The 13,358-nt window shown below is 42.4% G+C and overlaps 1 long non-coding RNA gene across 1 annotated transcript; it reads right to left on the bottom strand.

The window, feature by feature from the left end:
- Positions 1 to 2,219: 2,219 nt before the first annotated feature.
- Positions 2,220 to 4,544, bottom strand: LOC129382995 (uncharacterized). Its single transcript, XR_008610952.1, has 3 exons — positions 4,514 to 4,544; positions 3,032 to 3,101; positions 2,220 to 2,544 (listed from the first exon to the last, which is right to left on the bottom strand). It is a non-coding gene; the product is annotated as an uncharacterized lncRNA (long non-coding RNA).
- Between the last annotated feature and the right edge of the window lie 8,814 nt (positions 4,545 to 13,358).

Genomic DNA, 13,358 nt, shown 5'->3' on the forward strand with positions numbered 1-13,358 from the left:
CCAGATTGACCGCGAGGCTCTAGCTATTGTCTATGGCGTCCGTTAATTTCATTAGTACCTCTGTGGGCGAGAATCATAAGCCACTACTCGGTATCTTTCAACGAGACAAGCAGATTCCCGTTGTTTTGTCACCGCGCATGTTGCGATGGTCTTTGTTGTTATCTGCTTACGAATACAAACTGGAGTATAGAAGGACGCAAGATCACGCAAACGCCGACTGTCTAAGCAGGCTACCGATACCCGGTGACAGGAGGGACATCGAGCCTCCTGGCGACGTGCTTTTGTTGGCAGCAGTGAAGTACCCTCATTGTGAGCGCAGCAGACGTCTCATCAGCCACTATGCGTGATCCTTGCCTGTCGCGGGTGAAGAAATGGATCGCAACTGGCTGGCCAGAACAAGGTGTGCCCCCAGAATATGCTGCCTATCAGGTGAGGCGCGGAGAGCTGTCTTTTCACCGTGACTGCGTTCTGTGGGGTAACAGGGTCATACTGCCAGAAGAACTGAGAGAAAAAGTCCTCGCCATTCTGCATGCAAATCACCCTGGCATAACGGCCATGAAACCTCTGGCAAGGTCATGTGTGGTGGCCGAAGATCGATGCCCAGATTGAATATTTCGTGCGTCATTGCAAACTCTGCCAAGATAACAGGCAAAGGGAACTTAAAACGCCTGTGCATTTTTGGACGAAACCCGAAAGCCCGTGGAGCAGAATTCCCATAGATTTTGCAGGGCCGGTTAAGCGCGTTTTCCTTCTTGTTGTCATGGACGCGCTATCAAACTGGGCCGAGATCGAGATAATGCCATCGCTTCAATCCTCAGCTGTGATCGAAAAACTGCGAAGAATGTTTGCTTCATACGGATTGCCGGAGTTGGTTGTTTCTGATAACGGCACAGCCTTATCGAGCAGCGAAATGCAATCTTAAACAAAAATGGCGTGCGCTACATGTATACCGCTCCATACTATCGCGCAAGCAACGGAAGGGTTGAACGCATGGTTCGCAAGCTAAAGTGTGCGCTTCGAAAGCAGAGCCAGGGCACAGTGGCATGTAATGTTACTCGTTTTTCATTCAAGCAGCACTCCACGCCCCACTCGGAAACCGGGAAGACGCCAGCAGAACTCTTGCTGGGCAGGAGCTTCCGCTCTGTCTTGTCGCGACTGCACCCTGGCGCAAAAGACCCTGGATGTACGAAGCCGCCATCCTCGAGGGAGTTTCTGCAAGGTGACCCCGTGTATGTGCGGAACTTCTCTCGTGGTCCTAAGTGGCTGGCCGCACGGATACTGTGTCGCTTGGGCCATGTCATGTACAAAGTACAGACTTCCGATGGTTCAGTACACCGACGTCATCGCAACCACGTGCGGAGAGCATGGGATGCTATACCGATAGTCTCACGCTAACCCCAGCTTCAAGCTTCCAGCGACTGAAACTGCAGTGCAGAGATCGCCTATCCTTCCAGCGACGCAAACTGCAGTGCAGAGATCGCCTAGTCCAGAAGTTCCGCAGGCATGCCGTAGGTCTACTCGTGTACATCGCCCAGTGCTTCGTTGCGGCATTGACTACTAGGTGGGAAGGGATGTGATAACCGAGCGACGTGACTGAGTTGGCTATCTTGTGCGCATGTCTTCCGTGCTAACCCGTCGCACGTGTGCCGATAAGCGATACATCGTGCCTACAAAAACCCTTGTTTTTGTGCAATAAAGGAATCTTGCAAAAGTCGCCGCTGCGTCCACATCGGTTATTAGTTTCCTTCTTCAGTACAGGAAGGCGAACAATATCTAATTCTTTACTTGAAATGACCTGTGTGCCTCGTCCTTTTATTTGTCTGTTCAAATGAAACCGAATGACATTTGCGATAATTTCACTGTGGCATAATCCTATCTGACGGGAACTGATCAATATTGAGAGAATAAGAATAGCATCAGTCAGTAGGCATCGTTTCGACAAGTGGAAGCTGAAGACAACTTTCCTTTCCGAAGAGCCCATCATTTCTGTCCCTCGTTCCCCAACTATTGGTAAAATAAAATTCCTCTGTTCGAGCGAGTCCTTTATCTACTTTGCTACTTTAGCCTTAAATATTGCTTGCTTCAGTTCGAATAAATCAATTATTATAGGGAGCCGAGTAGGTCATCTAAGAACTCCTCATCGCTAACCGAACGCAGGGCTTCAGCGGGCGTGCCATGTAGCCAATGCTTTCAGCTTCAATAATTTACAAACATCGGAGTTCAAGGTCTCATATTTTATTGTAGCTTTTAGAACAAGAGCACATGCACCAGCGATCAACAAGCGCCAATATTCGCGACTGGAAGATGATGTGGAGCGCTGGACAGTGCCGGTATTTTCTTTTGAAGCATTCGTGATACTCTTGCGAGAGATGATCTTTCGAACGTGTCACTGTCTTGCATCAGGTTACTACCCGCACAGGGATGCCAGGCATCCCTCGCTGATACGTGCCTCCTCGGCGTTGCTCTGCTCGGCACGCTCAGCAGTCTCGGGATCAACCCTAGCTTCGGCTTCGCTGGAGCTGCTGGCCGGCATGGCGCCTCCCTCTGGGGAAAAGGGAGATGGCGGATAGCACAGACAGCTTCAGGAATTCAGAAATACCACGACGAATATTCACGTTGCAATAGAGCCAACGATGACACCACTAAAGATAACTTGGGTCAGGTCATGCACGCACTGACCTGAATATAGGTATTTAATTTCATTTCTGTAAACCTGAGCTTTTACAGAAGAACAATCGTTGTGAAAGGAAAGGAAACGTAGCGAAACGCAGTGAAAAATTGGAAACCCTAGCCGGTATAGCTAAATGCAGATATTTCTGCTCCGCGACAACGTTGGGCAACGGGCACACCACAATGTATTGATTGCGGCGATATATATATTGTGCGACAATCCAACCTAAATATAGCATCGTTGGGTACAATCAGCCAATATTTATAAAACAAGAAAGGTGTTTCAGATGGAACAAAAATGACAGTTCATTTCAAGCTTAGGTTCAGGGTGAAGTTCAACTTGAGTAGCAAGGCAACTCACCTGCCACAATGAGACCAAGAATGGCCAACCCCACCAGGATCGCTTTCAGCTGCATGCCTTTTTGGTAATACTGCGCAGAAAAAGAAATACCACTTATTCTTGCGGGCTCCTTATCATATGAACTCATTTTCTATTACTGCCGTGAGGTTACCACTTACAGTAAATTTCAGCATAGCGCGATACTACGGAAGCTTGGCACATGCCTATATGCAATTGGAACATGGCTGGAAATGGGAGTTCTACAATGCCCAATGTTAAAAAAAATACTTTAGTATTTCGCAAAGCGTTCAGATACAATGGCGTCAAGCGCCATCCGTAAAGTACACCGTTCTTCAGCTGTCTGTGCCGCACTCGTTGCCTTCGACATATTTCAATATTTCTATATGAATACGTAAGCGTGCTTTGGCGTGCTCCCAAGCTCTGTCACTCGAAAAGCTTAATGTATTGCATGTGCATAGAAATGCGCAATTTGCAAATTTCGGACAGTTACTCCTGATGTTCTAAATGTAGATGACTGGTAGCCTCTAAGCGATAAAAACTATTTAAAGCAATAAAATAAAATAAAAAGACAGTACCTATATAGATATGTAGGCTTCTCACAAAATTCTCGCGATAGGGGAAGCTAACAGTAGGGGTGGGGCAACTGAAGCTTGAGGGCTGGTCAAGTAGAAAATTGTGGGGGGGGGGCCACTTGAACTTAGGGGGCAGGCAAACTTAAATTCGGGGATGGGCGAACTGGAATTTAGGATTGAGCCAGCTTATACCGGTGTCACACGTACTGCATTGCAGATCGTGATCAGGCCTGATCTGGATCGAAATTGCTGATTTCGACCAACAATAGTCTCCGCAACATGGTCCAACCATCCGGATCAAGTTAATTTCGTCTCCTGATCGTCAGTAACTCTCAAAACTGCATAATGTATTGGCTAGATATTTATATGTGCCAAATAATGTTTATTTTACAATATTTCAGCTTTACATCTTATTATTGCTGTCAAAAATTTTTAAACCTTTTGTTTATTAAGCAACCTGGGTAGATGGGTGGAAGGGCATAAGCTAGGAAAAGCAAGCAAGCAAACTTAAGGAATAACCGAGTCACAGCCGATCCAAAAAATGCATAGTCATTATGACGAATTCTCTGAATTTCTGAAGATTTTTATTCTTAGCAGTTGACGTGTTGGGTCTACGCTTCTGTATTTTCGAAAGGAGTTAGTATACAAGACGCTTCTTGTAATAAAAACTTCATTTCAGAATAATTTCACGCCATCTACGCTTAAAAGCAGCACCATAAACGCACACTGAACCGCGCATGTGCCAATTTCCATGGTAACAAACATAAATCAAATAACGGCGGTGGGCATGTAAAATTTCCAACGTCGTGCAGAGTAATGGAAGCCCTCTGATGTCTTACACCATTATCTTGCATGGTCTAAGCAAATAACACTCTTAAAATAATGTTTGCCATAAGTGTGGCTTACTTACAATCGAGGCTTAGCTGGAAGTTGAATGCTGTGGGACGCATTCAGCAAGAGCGCTTTTATTTCAGAAGTCCGCAAAAACATATTACGAAAAATGAAATGCCATCAATAAGAACACATTACCAAAGGACCATTTCATGTTGACAATCATGGATGACATAAAAGGATGTGCCATGTAGCAATGAAGGCGAGTGAAATCGTCAGAGATAATGAATTATGGACATCCGATTTATTTTACTGCTCAACGTTGACGTTTCAATGATTTCGTTCGCGACAGTAACAAAAATAATGTCAACGCTTGTTTGTTCAATTTGTTAAAAGACTCTAAAGAACATGGCTTGAGGTATTACTGGCGGTAAAAGCGGCATCTGGAGGGAAATCACCCGAGCCCGGCGTTTTGAACTGGCTAATAATTGCAGCGCGCAGGAGATTGCTATAGCCATTGTGAAAATGTTGCCCAACATAAAAACCTTGTCACAAAGCACTTATCGCACACGATTCACAAAGGATCTAAAAAAGCTAATCATTTCAGCGGAAGTAAACAGCCAACCCTCAGTGTGGGTAAAGTGCAGGATAAAAATTAACAACTCTGTGCCTCGTCAACCACACAGTCTTGCCACATTTATCTTTTGTCGGATATTTGTGGCAGGAAGCTGTATGATACTGTAAGGCGACCTGTTCGGTAGAGGCGACCCTACTAGGCACGACGATTTTTTAGGTCATCAGCGTAATAGCACTTTGTTGCTTTATTGTCTAATTACAACGTATTTTTGAAATAACGCTGATTTTTCTGTTACTTCGATTTTCATGAAGGCGTTACAACGTATTTATGTGTCGGTGTTTTCAGACTCTGCTCTCAAATAATTTTAATACAGCTAATTTTGTTTGCGCCAGAGCCCACGGGGTAATATGGTACCCAATATAGGAGAAATGAAGCCCCCTGCTCTGAAAAAAAGTGGACAGTATTGTTTTTCAGGGGTCTTCGGGTCACGGTAGCTTTGTCAAAGAATACCGTTGGCAAGGCTGCCCTGTCAGCCCTCGAAGGCATGCTGTTACTTTGAATTTCTTGTGGCAGTACGGACGCTTCAAGAGAAGTGCTTTAGCTTGCTCGCCCACGGACAAAAGCTTTCCGGAGTTCTCCAGTCGTCTCTAATTTGCTGCATGCGTATGCTGGACCTTTCGCTATAGCTGAAAGTGCCCAGAAAACTCTCTCGCAATGACGTATCTTTGCTCTAACTCTATGGCATGGAACGGCATATGCTGTAGCGCTCCATATATTGCGAGCCGCTTTGCAGTGACTTATACACAATGTAAAAAAATTCCTTTACATTACAACACATCTGTTGTTAATGTGTGACCGAACGTCTTTTCGTAGCTATAGAACGGTCATTTCCGTAGAACGGACAGCCGTAAAATACAGACTTTTAGCGCTTTCGTATCTAGAAAACGAAAGACTCTGTATGCTGAATCTGTACAGTAACCGTTACATTACAGGTGCTTCTCGTCATCAGAAAATGGAGCACACTATGCTGAATGTTTACTAGAACCGTTAAAACATTGGTGCTTTCCGTATTCAGAAAACGCAAGACTCTGTATGCTGACTTTGTACTATATCAGTTAAATACAAGTGCTTCCCGTATATCGCCTTATAGAGCATATTCATTGTTCGGAGAATTTACCATTGGGGACAAAATTGACCAGGACGCGCGTTGACCGAATTGGAGTCGTGCGCAGTTTGTTGGGATCAGCCGCGCTAACATCTCCGTTCGCAATGTGCCTACGTGACCGACTCTATCAAGCTGCGTTGAACGGAGAGATCGAATTTGGTCGACGTTTGCACTTCCACGGCGCCTTTGTCAACGATAGTACATATACTTTAATGCAAATGTCATCAACGCAGCTCATATACGAAACAGCAAGTCACCATTGAGGAAATTGTCTTGCCAACACACAAATACAGTTGAAAAGATAAAACACTTTGAACTTTGTATTGTGAATGCACAGTATAGTATATATATAAAAAAGCTGCTAAATTTCAGCCCTCAAGTTCTTTAGATCACAGAAGCAACTTTATTTTCTTCAATCACTTGGCCTGCACTTTCTGCTGGCGAAAGTTGTTCTTGACCGAGAACGCCTTCCAAGGATAAACTTGCTGCTGTTAGGAGAAAGAAATAGTATTCGCGAAATTGTATCCTAACGAACGCGGCAAGAAAGGATGAAGAAAATACAAAAAAGAACGAACACTACAAAGCAGTAACATCTGTGTGAGAAAAACACGTGCATAAAGCAACATTGTTGGAACAAGGGATGTTGCTGTAGCCGACATTTGAACAAAGGTGCTTGTCATCGGGGTAGCAAATGTTTTCCGTGGCAACGGTTTTTTTTTGTCTGTAGCTCACTGGCCCCCACCTTATTATGGGATGAAAAGTTAGTGCATGAAGTAGGTCAAGAGAACAAGAAAAGCCAAAGTGTTAAAATAAAGGCAGGAAGGGTCTGCTTAGAAGTTGTGATCATGATGGAACGGGTAGGGCCACAGTTGTCAGTTCTTGGAAAGAGTAGGGGTTACCAAAAGGGAAAATGATGTATACATATAAGCAATCATTATTCTAGTAGAATTAGTCTTCCCCGAAGACAAAATAGGAATTAAGATCAACGGTTTGCATATTTGGGAAAAAGTAACGAAGAATAAAGAAAAGTAATCTTGTATCAGGATGCATCTGGTTAAGATAAGTGTATATCGTAAATAAATTAAGGCACAATATTAATACACATTTCGTTCAAAGCCGATGAAGAATAAACATGCTGATCAAATAATAAAAAATATGGACATCAAAATTAAACTGGGTTTGACCATAAAACAGTAAAGAACAGCCTTTGAAAGAAGTAGGATGGGGAATATCTTAAATAGGGGCAAGATTGCGAAACGTTGAGCGCTGTTTATAATTGTGCCGCTGTTAATGGCTTCAAGTTTCTGTATTGCTTATTAACCTTTCTCTTACTAAAATAGGGAAATGGGTCATTTTTTAAACACCCCTCAGGTCAAATGCTGTTCAAAGCTTCAGCGTTACTACAATGGAAAAAAATGTTATGGGCAGTTCTCCAGGGAACAGTAATAGCCTAGGTGTAAGTTCAAAATTTCGTGGTCTAAATGGACCTTAGCTCCTGGCAAACCATTAGCTGCTCATTTTTCAACACAGATACCTACACATTATATATGTTGTGAGGAGTGCTAGCAAACTACATTGTACTTGTTGCCACAACCAAACTGAAGTTTGGCAAGAATGCGTGAAAGAAACAAACAGCATTCGACAACACTGATTGAAGTCATAAGGAAAAGTTGCTAAAATTCTCGTATCCCCCCCACCCCACCATACACACAATTATACACCATACTGACTCACATGGTGTCGATCATGCTATTGTAACACTAGGCATCAAGTGAGGAGAGTAAGGGCATCGGAGGGCACAATTCGTTTTGTTATAACATCAAAGGTGCGTGACATTAATGCTAGATTCCAACTAACAAAGGAGAAGCCGGTTTGTGAAATGATGACTGATGCATACGAGAGCTCATGACATTCTCTGCACGCGCACGTTGCCAATAAGGTGGATACACACAAGCGCTCTTTCGTACATAATTACATCCTGCATTCAAGCCTTGTGCCGACGTGCCAACCTTAGACTTTGAAAAGCACCACAGTGTAAGGGAGAGAGCGCTAGATTTGTTGAAAATTACTAAATGTATGCGATTATTCATGTTTACAGTTCGTTAAAGATCCACAGACTGGTATGTTTTGGTGCTGTAAACAAGCACCCTGCTTTTACAGTCGTAGTAACAGTGACCTGGTGTGCACAGAAGGAGTAATTGTTATGAAGTTTATAAAAGAGTATGCCCTGCAAATTGCACCCCACTTCAATTTCCAATCTTGAAGAGGAGGAGGAGGAAAACTTTATTTGCTGGTGGAGGATGCATACTCCAGAACGGAAGACACTAGTGTATGTTAACCATTGCTGTTGCCGATGCCTGTGCACAAACAGTTACATATAATATGGCAGTTACAATTGTTTTTCCACAAGCTGTAGTTACTGCAAGTAGCAACTAGTTTACTGGTACACTGCTGTAATACATTTGGGCAAATTAAAACTCCCGAATGAATTTATCTCACATGACACAATTGAAATGCAATATTTTGTAAATAAGTAAAGTGCTACTTGCCGTCCCATACAATGAGCAGCCTTTGAAGAACCTGCACCGCCACCTGGGTCATGACGAGGTGAAGAGTTTGTTCTTTGTAAACTACGCCACCTGAATAGCCCAAAGCTTTGGAGAGTGTATTTAGTATCAGTTTTGAAGGTTTCTAATTTAAACTGCGCACAGTAAAAATCCATTTCCATGCAGTTTTGCAAAATGCAAAAGCCCCCATTTTGTTGTTTAATGGTAATAACATGTAGGGCAATAACATGTACACTATTCCAAACAATCAAAGCGAATAGCGCTACCCTAAGTCTTATGTGCCTTCTGCCTCACATTTGCTTTCAAAAATTCTTAGTGTCGGATGCTGCAATCGGCAGAGAAACTGATTTCTGGAGCAATATAAAGTATTAAGTACTGTGATCTCAGTTTTTTTTACTCTTGTTTAGGCGTCATCGGGTCTTATGGTAAAAAAATGAGGAATAAATGCAACTTGTATATTTCACGTCGCAACCCTCATGAAGTATTTAGTAGTCTGAATTATAAAGGATTCCAGACTTAGATCCGAAGGCAGGTCTTATTCCACTGAAAGAATGGCATGGTGCCAATTATTCTTGCATTTGGTGCTGTATTTATTTTTATTAATTTCAGTTCGAATGTATATGCATTGTCATCGATATAGCTTGACAAGTTTTAAATTGACTGTCCCAATTTAGGCAACTTCGCATTTGCAAATAAATTTGTGGATGATACCAAGAACTTGCTGAGCAGGAGCATATCTTTACCATTTCTAAGATACGAGTTTCTTGAATGCATATCTAAGCATAGGGTGCATGCAGCCCTCTAATCTCATCAGCAAATTTCCCGAAATCATTTACAAGACTTCTTATGATGGATGCAAATTTGCTGTATGGGACACACGGGAAATTTAAACAGGTGAATCATGCAGCATAAGAATGATGTCAGCAAGAAGCAAGCATCCAGAAGCACTGTATCATGAAGCACTCGCTCGACACGCATATGCTATCAAACACAATAATTATTAGGATGATTTCAAATTTGGCAGTAAAATGAAGTCTGTCTTGCAACGTATATCTTAAACTTTGATTATTCAGTCTACTACCACGACGTTCACCAGAAACATTCATATTCATTATCCTATATACGCCAAGTCATCCTGGACGATATTCAAGCCTTGGAAAGCTGGTTCTTCTTTCACTGCGAATTAACTGCGGGAAAGAGGTGTCCATGTGAAGACCATACCAATCTACTCATTTCCTGTTTTTTGATGAATGATTACGGAAGAATTTCACACTTAAAGTGCATTGAACTTGAGCAAGTTCTATTTTTGAATCTGTTGATTCTTTTTCCCTTTTTCATCTTTGACCCACCTGGTTAGCTAAGAAGGTAGAAAAGCTGCAGGAGAAAGGTGGTTGCGCCTAATTATATTTGTACCCCGGGGGACCTTTTCACAGACACTCGAAGAACCGCTCCTGGTCTAGACTTCTGCTCTCAACTACTGTCGCCTCGGCATCTTTCTTGAGGGCCATGGCCCTGTCTAACAATTCTTGCATCTACAGACTGCTCAAAACCGCATAATTTTCTGAGCTAAGTGTTTTTCTTGAAATAAACCATTTAAGTTGTACTCGTAGTTTAGCGACACAAAATTGCTGCGTGACTGTCCACTCAAGGCACTTTACGTGTATTCGCGGGCTTCAGTATTGGAAAAACACTTTTATATAATACACAATGAGCAACAGAAAGCTCTATCGAGAGGCTTTCATGTTGCTCTAGAATTTTCTCATTGACACTTTTAATTTAATCATTTGAGAAATGCATTAACTAATTAAGAGTAACTGTGTAATTAGGCAGAAAGGAAAAAAAATTATTCTGGGTATCTCCAAGCGACGGCAAACATAACCTCGGTTCTGTCTAGTTACACGGCTTATACATATTTCTAAATCTTGGTGCATGATAGTTCGGACACCGTGTAGATAAAACAACAATATTACAGTTTTCATAATCATGTCGTACGTGTTATTGGTGGCTATGGCTATTCCAAGTGATTCTGTGAGTGAGGTGCAAACAGTTTTCACGTTTAATTGTTTTGCAGCAACGGCGTGCAATCTAGAAAATCATGCTAAAGGTTAAGTTGTGTTCACATTTAATATGTTCAACTAAGAAGCTGTGGAAAAACAAAACAGGACACAACACCTAATTAACAGAGCAAAATTTGAATATCTGAACTCAAAAATAAAGCAGTTTTAGAAGATACAGCAATAAGCCACCAGCTTATCTGGAGTACACCCTTGCTGTGTACTCCAAGTATACAAGTTGCTACCGCGATGCTTGGGCACCATATGAACGTAACAATCAACAACTTTCAGCAGAACATTAACACCACTAAATGAATTCGGGTTTGAAGATTCTCGATCTTAAATCCTCATCAACTTCTTCTGGCATATAATTTGTTGACATCATTTTGTATTCTCAAAAGCCGGCTCTCAGAAAGAAAGCTCCCAGCCACAATTTTTCTAAAAGCAACATTAGTTTAAGCCTCAAGAGAGTGTTTACCTGCAGATAAAGTGGATAGTTCATGACAAGCATCATGAACACTCTTACATGTCAACCAGTGGGGCTCACTCACGCAGCCATGAAATCACGTGATGCAGACACGATATAGTGAAGCTGGTTTCTTGAAATGTTTCATGCTTCCAAGGCTTCTCCAGTTGTGAAACTGCCTCCACTTCACCAATCAGCGATAAGAATATAACAAGAACCTCAACGTGCTAATAATACAATGGCCATTTGCAAGCAACCAGGAATCTTTTTGGATATCAGCTTGCCTCGTGCAAATCTACTATGCCACAGTACTTGCTTTGCCCAGTACCAGCCTTTTTAATATGCAATGTGATCAGAGCCCTTGCCCTTTGGTTTTCTGATTTTCGAACACTTTACCACGAGTTCAATTTGCGTCGAGAAAGGGGACACAAAACACAGTACACCACTGATTTTTAGTATCATTTGCTGGATGCCGGTCGGCGCGTCGGATGCAGGTGAAGGCAGTGGAAATGCCGTATCGTGCAGCGGCTTCTCCTGGGAGCAGGGCATACGGTGTACTAATTAGCATGTGTGATCAGAAAATGTTGCTGCCGTGAAACATTAATTTGTGTTTTTCCATATTTTAGGAGGTGTCTTTATATGTCTGGTAAGCACTTTTCTGACAACCTGAACCCGTATTCGATAGTGTTTTCTCACATTGAGTGTTTGCTCATTTACAAGTGTTTCCAGTGCGCGCCAAATATGTTAGCGACGCTGTGGGAGCTGCAATCGAAAAATTCTGCAAATCTTCTCGAAACACAGCTCTGGCTTGCTTGTGTAGTTTGCGCCACAACAGGCAGGTATCTTAGGGGAAGAAATACCACATACCCGTACAGACAAAGCGCTGCGGAATAATTGTGAAGTGCCGACTTCTGGGACAAGGTTGCTTACAGGGGAGGGCGCTCAATGTGCTATTCATCCACTGTAGTAGAGATCACTGGTGTCGACTTTTCCACACTGGTTTTCCTTTCTGGTCGGAACCTTGGCATACATGTACATGAACGGCTCACACATTAGCTTTTGTATCTGCAGCATGTGCAGAGAAAGTCGCAGGACTGTGGGTTGATTCTTTGGCTTTATATTTCTAGGCGAACCACCTACACATTCTATCGATTAATAAAAAAAAAAACAGTTGGCACATGTTTACTACGGTATATAGACAGCCTAGTTGCTAGACGTGTGAAACATATTCTCTGCCATCTAACAATAGAAGCATTCACTGGAAAGCTACACTACAATTTCAATTTACGGGACGCTGTATGAGAATAAAGTATGGTTACTGCATGTCTACCCATGTGTATAGTAAAAGTTAATTGTTAATTGTTTATGCTGTATTTCTACTCATTCGGAGTTGTGAAACTTCCGAATCAATCTTCCAAGTTTAGGCATTGTTGGCTTTTGATTGCCTATATGATTTGTTTTTCATACATGCAGTAATACCACTGCAGTAGTAAAAATGAATTAGAAAAGAAAATGGCGTGATAATCCTCCACATTTGCTGAGGGCAGGAGCAATGGCCAATAGCACGTGGTTGAAGCTACATAAATATTTCTTTTTCACAGCGCTAAATTGCTCAGCAAGTTGGACGTAGGTATGGTGTATACCCTCTATCACCAATGCAATCTGTCTACTCGAGACCGCACTAAGGATGCGGCTAGGTACTGTTCGGTAGTTCAGCTCTGGTTTTCTGCTATATAGAATTCTTTAGGCGCTAGTAACTTATTTTGCCATAAAAGTGTGCTTGGAGCTCTGGTCATCTGCACATAAATAATGCCACTGCAAATATACGACAAGGAGAGGACTATGGGTCTCTTAGAAACAGAGCATATATATTACTATTATAATGTGATGTGATGCCACAATTAAACAGAGAGCAACGCATAGAAGTGGACAGCACTTCAATGCCACCACATGGTTGAACACACCTCCACACGGTAGCGATTCCAGTATTGCTTGCCAGTGGTTTAGCTCACCAAAGTTTGAAATGCCAGAAAATATAAAGTAATGAAACTGCATTATACTCTTGTCGAAATAAGAATATAATATGAAGTGCATT

This window comes from Dermacentor andersoni, chromosome 3 (assembly GCF_023375885.2).
Source record: "Dermacentor andersoni chromosome 3, qqDerAnde1_hic_scaffold, whole genome shotgun sequence".
Classification (NCBI taxonomy): domain Eukaryota; kingdom Metazoa; phylum Arthropoda; class Arachnida; order Ixodida; family Ixodidae; genus Dermacentor; species Dermacentor andersoni.